The sequence below is a fragment of the Hemibagrus wyckioides genome, linkage group LG08 (genome assembly GCF_019097595.1).
Source record: "Hemibagrus wyckioides isolate EC202008001 linkage group LG08, SWU_Hwy_1.0, whole genome shotgun sequence".
Classification (NCBI taxonomy): domain Eukaryota; kingdom Metazoa; phylum Chordata; class Actinopteri; order Siluriformes; family Bagridae; genus Hemibagrus; species Hemibagrus wyckioides.
In genome coordinates this window covers 14,221,110-14,227,765 of record NC_080717.1, presented here as the reverse complement: position 1 = coordinate 14,227,765, position 6,656 = coordinate 14,221,110, and the positions used below count along the sequence as shown (strand labels likewise).

The window sequence follows — 6,656 nt, the reverse complement described above, 5'->3', positions numbered from 1 at the left end:
CCATAGAAATAGCACTGGTAAAACTGGTAAATGACCCAGTATTGGCCTCTCATCAGGGTTTTGTGTCCTGGCTTGTGCTGCTAAATCTTAGAGCAGCTTTTGACACCACTGATCATAGTTTTCTCCTTAATTGACTAAAATTGTTGTTGGAGTAAAGGGTAAACCTCCCCTGGCTTAGGTTTTATATGAATTATTATTATCGGTTTGTAGATGTTGTTTGTAAATAGTGATTTCCCTATGCATAGTAAGGTAAAATTCTGTGTTCCACAAAACTTTGTTTTAGGCTTTTTTCTCTATGCATGTGCTCAAGGTTCAAGGTTCTTTACTGTCAGTACCACCATATGTGCAGGCATACAGAGGAATCGAAATACCTTTTCTCTTCACTCGTCAGTATTTACATTGTCAATGCAGTCAGTGTAGCATAGAACAGATTTTGTGTGACGTTACCAGCAGTATACTTGTAATAAATAGATGAAAACCAGTGAAAAATATATTGAAACATCTGAATGAATATATATCTGAGTACGTGTAAAGAGTGAATTCTATTAAATATACAAATATATTCCAAGGTGCAAATAAACATGAAGATAAATGTAAACATTCAGAAGTTAGATGCAAGACAGCATGTAAGATAACAACAGTATGACTGTAGTGCAAAAAGACTTGTAACGTTTGAACAGGTGTTTGTAAACAGTTCCATGTGTGTAGAATTCTGCTGACAGTATAAAGTGTCTTATGTGCAATGAAGAGGTGTGGGGTGAGCTGTAGTTTCAGAGTTCAGGAGTAGGTGGGGGAGGAGGGAGATAATGGATAACATGATAACATGGTCAAAAGCACACACCCAAATATACACTGAGGAACAATACACTTGAACTTGAAATATGAGGCACGTCTGTGACAGGCCCATTTTCTAGTGAGCTGTTCTGTTTTGTTGAGTTTTTGGAAGTATGCTGAAAAAGTATGCTGCCTGAGCTTTTCTGTGCACCCTCACATACCAGGTTCTATTGTATGCTATATCTGGGTATTAGCTTTCACAGGTATGCTGATCACACACAGTTGTATGTTTCAGCCAGATTAGAGACACTAGTCAGACACCATCTTAATAAAGCTGAGGAATGTATAATGGGCTTTAGATGCTTGATGCTTATTAACATCATCATACTTAGTCCTGACAAGACAGAAGTATTTGCACTAGGACCACATGCAGCTAGAGGTATTATAGGCTTTCTGATTAAACTGTAACTCTGGATCCACTCAGAAATATAAATATAAATTCAGCATGACTTCAGTCTCTCTTTTGAAGCTCATGTAGATAATATTAGCCATCTTTCATCTATAAAATATTGCTAAGATAAGAAATAGAATGTCACAACAAGATGCAGAAAAACTAGCTCATGATTTTGTTACCTTTAGGTTGGAGTATTGTTAACTGTAAATCGCCTTGCTCTTTGGATGTTCCAGCAGGTGTTTAAATAAAACACAAGATTACTGGAGATCGTACCACATAAAAACATAAAAATGGCTGTGGATGTTCTCCCTTGGATAGCCTAAGGACTGCAATTTTAGTATTCAAGTATCCATCATTAAACATTGATAACTTCAACACAATAGACTCCAAGTTAAAACAATAATTAATTCAGAAATGACTTTGATGCTCATACTCATAAGTTAGCTCATATCTTCCTTTTTTCACATTGCACTTTTTGTCAGTATAATATACAATTATGGGAAAACAAAAAACAAAAAGGGAAATTATTTATAATTGCAGTAAAATCCACTGTTGAGTCTGGTTCTTTTTGAGGTTTCTTCCTCATGTCATGTCACATAAGTTTATTCTATTGTTTTGACTTTCTTTTCTTTCTTTTCCTTTTATCCCGGGAAATGCCTCAGACACCATCTCATTCACAACCAGGGGCACCACTGTGCAACCTCATTAGTTATTGTATATTTACATAATGACCTATATATATGATTTGAGGAAAAAGTTTCACACACACCGAATCTAAAGTTATCAGTCTCAGTTTTTCACATCTCTAGAAATTGATGTAAAGATTTTTAAAAGCTTCTGATAGGCCAATTGTAAATACAGTAATTAGGATTTGATTTAGGAATTGTGAGTGTACCTGTAGCTATAAAAGGGCCTATTATTTAAACCGGTGCCTTTTACGCATGTTGCCATTGTAAAATCCAAGCAACTTAGCTAAGACCCTAGGAAAAATTATAGATTCAACAAGTCAAGCAAACTTTTATTTATAAAGAACCTTTAAAGACAACAATGGTTGATACAAAGTTCTGAACAAAATATTGTATAATGTCTCAGTAAATAACATCATAAGGCAATTAATAAAAATGAGAGTGATCAGAAAATGTTTGATCACCTGTAGCTATACTTAGCAAAACAACAGAGGACAGATGATTACAAGATCTTACCATTTTTGCAGGACATTCAGAGAAGAGAATGCCAAGGTTATTTTTTTTAAATAGTAGAAGCATATAAAGGGAAAACAACAAAAGACCCTAGATGGAATCTTGCTATATTTACTGAAAAAGTACTTTCAGGTAAGAAGCAAACCACTGCAAAGCCAGACCCTGGATGCCAACCATAGACTCTTAGCGAGTTAAAAGAATCCTTTGGTCAATAGAATCAAATACAGTGCTAAGATCCATTAAAACCAAAACAGTACTGAAGCAACTAAAGGTACCATAAACATCTGTACAAAACATGTAATGCAAATATATAAAATCTTAAGACCACACAGACATTATTAAAGAAGAAGGCACATGTTATTTCCCAGGAAAGAACAAATTTCTAACTGAAAGTTTTAGCTAAAACCCAAGACAAAAATTAAGGAAGTGGAGTACTGGAGGCAACAGGTACAAATATGTACATCCACCATGATAGATGGATGGATGGATGGATGGATGGATGGACTTCATTCATCCCAAAGGGAAATTTACAATATTCTCATGGCTTGAAAGTCTTTCACGCTAGGAAGAAGCTCCTACTCCAAGACATACAAAAGTCAGAATTAAGTTTGCAGTAAATAACCAACCTTTTGAAAAAGTGTCAGATTAAACAAAAATTGAATTGTTTGGCAATAATAATCAGCAAATGATATGGCATGTGTAGAGGAAAAGGATTTTAATGTGAAGAACAGTATCCCAACTGTGAAATATTGGGTTGCCAGCATCTTATTGGAAAAGAAGCTGATGCACTTCAGAAAACAGATGCCATCATCAGGAAGGACGATTATCTGGAAATATGAAGCAAAACCTCCAGACACCAGCCAGAAAGTTAGATTTTGATCAGAACTGGGTCTTGTAGCAGGACACTGATCTAAGTATACTTCCAAAGTTGTAGCAACAAAATAAAAGGATCGGAGCCCTGACCTTTATCCCATGGAAAATTTGAGCACTGAACTGAAATTGGAAAAGTGTGTATTGTGGTAATTTAAGTATTATGATAAGCTTGTGGAAAGCGACACCAAGCATTTCATTCAAGTTCAAGCAAATAAAAGACAATAAATGTTGAAGAGAATTAATCATGGCTCTTACTTATTAAAATGAAATGAATTTTCAAATAAATTAATTAACATAAAAGAATGTTAACTAAAAATTGGAAAAATGTAGAAAATTTGAGTTTGTTTGTCTTTAGCCTAGGTGTATACTCTTGTCATGAACTGTAGGTAGCTCTGATAAAACGGCTCATGAGTGTAGGTACAAAGCAGTACCTAAATAAGTTTTGTAACATTACAGAAGTCTGACTTTCCACCCAGAGGAGTTTACAGGTTACACAATAATAGATTGTTTCAGTTTGTCCCTGCACTGTATATGTAAAAGTTATATTAATATTTCACAATATCCAGCAATTCATATTAACCAACCAGCAGTCATTCTTTGTGAAAATTAACACTGGGTTCTGGCAGAAATAGTAAACTAGAGAACCGTTACTTCTCTCTTTTTTGTTTATTGCAAGATCATGGCCTGTATTAAGAACAACCAGTGTTAGAACACATTTTCCACCTTATTTAAGAACAAAAGCTTAAGTTTGTTCAGGAGTTTTGGTTAACCCACACCAATACTGTTTAGACAAAACGTTCAAAATGATTTTAGATTTCTGTGTAAATTCAGCATTCTTACAAACTAGTAGCCACCTTGTGTTTCTAGCAAGACTTTCAAGCAACTTCTTTGAAGTACCTTTTGCAGAGCAGTTGACTAATTTTTGTATTTAAGAAAATAGTCTAATAAATTCACAATTTTTATTTTGCTTAGAAATCAATTCATAGGGCCTTTGATCACATTATTTCCTTTATTTCTCTCTCTCTCCCTCCCTCTCCCCCACCTTGTAATCCGCTTTCGCAGGAGTGCGCATGCTCAGTAGCGCCCCCAATTCCTCTGCTCCTCTCTCTAATGGCTGCGGGATGAAGCGAGCAGAGTCGAGGTCTTCGTGTCTCTACTAGCTATGGATGTCGCTTTCCTGAGCCCGCTACACGCTATATTGCCCTTCAAGCATGGCTGACATTCGACCGGAGAAACCTCGTGAATCGTAGTCTAGAGGAGTTGCGGTGGTTATTAGTTCTGTAAGTGGACTATTTTTTTCGGTTCTGCAAAAACGGTTGATTCAGCAGGGACTAGCAGTGCTCCCATGTTTGGCTTTGTTATACGACTGGGTTACTAGAGTTCATATGAGCATCTCCAGAGAAGACGCATTATAACGTTAAAACCAGTATTGGTCTGAACGTTATTAGATCATTGTATTGCAATTTTACTCGTGCTAAATAGGATTTAGGACTTGGTGATGATGGAGTAGTACTTTATATTACTCACATACAAGTCTTCATTGCTCTCGCTAGGTCTAAGCGGTAAACGTCACTACAGAGAGTACACTGGTTCATCTTCCTTACCGCTTAGCACAGAATGCTTTTAGCCCATTGCACTGTGGTTTTATTTTATTTTATTTCATTTCATTTTATTTTTTGCTAGGATTGACGATATGCACACGCTGTTTTCCTAAAAATACTGCAACAGGCGTATTCTGATTCAGATTCCCATATAAATGGACGGTCGCACTTCATGAATTTTTAATGAGAGCGAGGTTACTAGAGTTCATTGGTATTTTCTGATTACGGAGCCCAAGGCAGCAGGTAAAGAGCAATAATACTCGGCGAAATCCCCAGCAAAAAAAAAAACACACTACAATGTGGAATTAACACTTGTCACGTTACATTCTTCATATGAACATGACTGGACACAAATCATCACTGAAGGTGGTATCACTTTCACTGCTAATCAAGAGTCATCACACATGAGTACTATTGTTAACAACACTTCTGTAGTTCTGAACAACTATACAAACTATGCAAACATAGAAGGCCAGTGGTCTCTCAGTGGTCAAAAAAATCCCTGCTATTGGGGTCTTGAGCAAGGCCTTTAACACACTCTTCTCTGTCTAAGATAGAGTGTATTCTCTTTATAGTTTCTAGATATTGACTAATATATTAAATATACAATGATCAGGCATAACATTATGACTAGTATTGTGTTGGTACCCCTTTTGCTGCCAAAACAGCCCTGACCTGTTGAGGCATGGACTCCACTAGATCCCTGAAGGTGTGCTGTCGTATCTGGCACCAAGATGTTAGCAGCAGATCCTTTAAGTCCTGTAAGTTGCGAGATGGGCCCTCCATGGATCAGACTTGTTTGTTCAGCATATCCCACAGATGCTTGCTTGGACTGAGATCTGGGGAATTTGAAGGGCAAGTTAACACCTCAAACTCGTTGTTATGCTCATCAAACCATTCCTGAACCATTTTTGCTTTGTGGTACGGCGCATTATCCTGCTGAAAGGGTGTTCATGGTCTGAAACAGTGCTTAGGTAGGTGGTACATGTCAAAGTAACATGCACATGGATGGCAGGACCCAAGGTTTTCCAGAGCATGACCCTGCCTCCACCGACATGCCTTCTTCCCATAGCGCATCCTGGTTGCATGTGTTCCCCAGGTAAGCGATGTACACGCACTCGGCCATCCTCGTGATGTAAAAGAAAACGTGATTCATCAGACCAGGCCACGTTTTTCCATTGCTCTGTATTCCAGTTCTGATGCTCATGTGCCCATTGTTGCTGCTTTCTGTGGACAGGGGTCAGCATAGTCACCCTGACTGGTCTGTGGATATGCAGCCCCATGCACAACAAAGTGCAATGCACTGTGTACCCTGACACCTTTCTATCAGAACCAGCATTAACTTTTAAGCAATTTGAGAAACAGTAGCTCGTCTGTTGGATCGGACCACACAGGCCAGCCTTCACTCCCCATGTGCCTTGGCCGCCAATGACCCTGTCACCAGTTCACCACTGTTCCTTTCTTGGACCACCCCACAAGAGCTGCAGTTTTGGAGATGCTCTGATCCAGTCATCTAGCCCTTTCATCAAACTCGCTCAAATCTTTACGCTTGCCCATTTTTCCTGCTTCTGACACGTCAACTTTGAGGACAAAATGCTGACTTGCTGCTTAATATACCCCACCCCCTAACAGTTGCCATGATGAGGAGATAATCAGTGTTATTCATGGCACCTGTCATTGGTCATAATGTTATGGCTGATTGGTGTATATATGAATTCATAACTTTGTATCTTTGTGAAATTCACTTTTTTTAAA

The 6,656-nt window shown here is 37.9% G+C and overlaps 1 protein-coding gene across 2 annotated transcripts in view; it reads left to right on the top strand.

Moving 5' to 3' along the window:
- Window positions 1-4,388: 4,388 nt before the first annotated feature.
- Window positions 4,389-6,656, top strand: part of rnf145a (ring finger protein 145a) — a 29,178-nt gene continuing 26,910 nt past the window's right edge. For both annotated transcript variants that reach the window (XM_058397772.1, XM_058397770.1), the window contains exon 1: window positions 4,389-4,580. The gene's annotated coding sequence lies outside the window, so the exon portion shown is untranslated. The remainder of the gene's footprint in view (window positions 4,581-6,656) is intronic.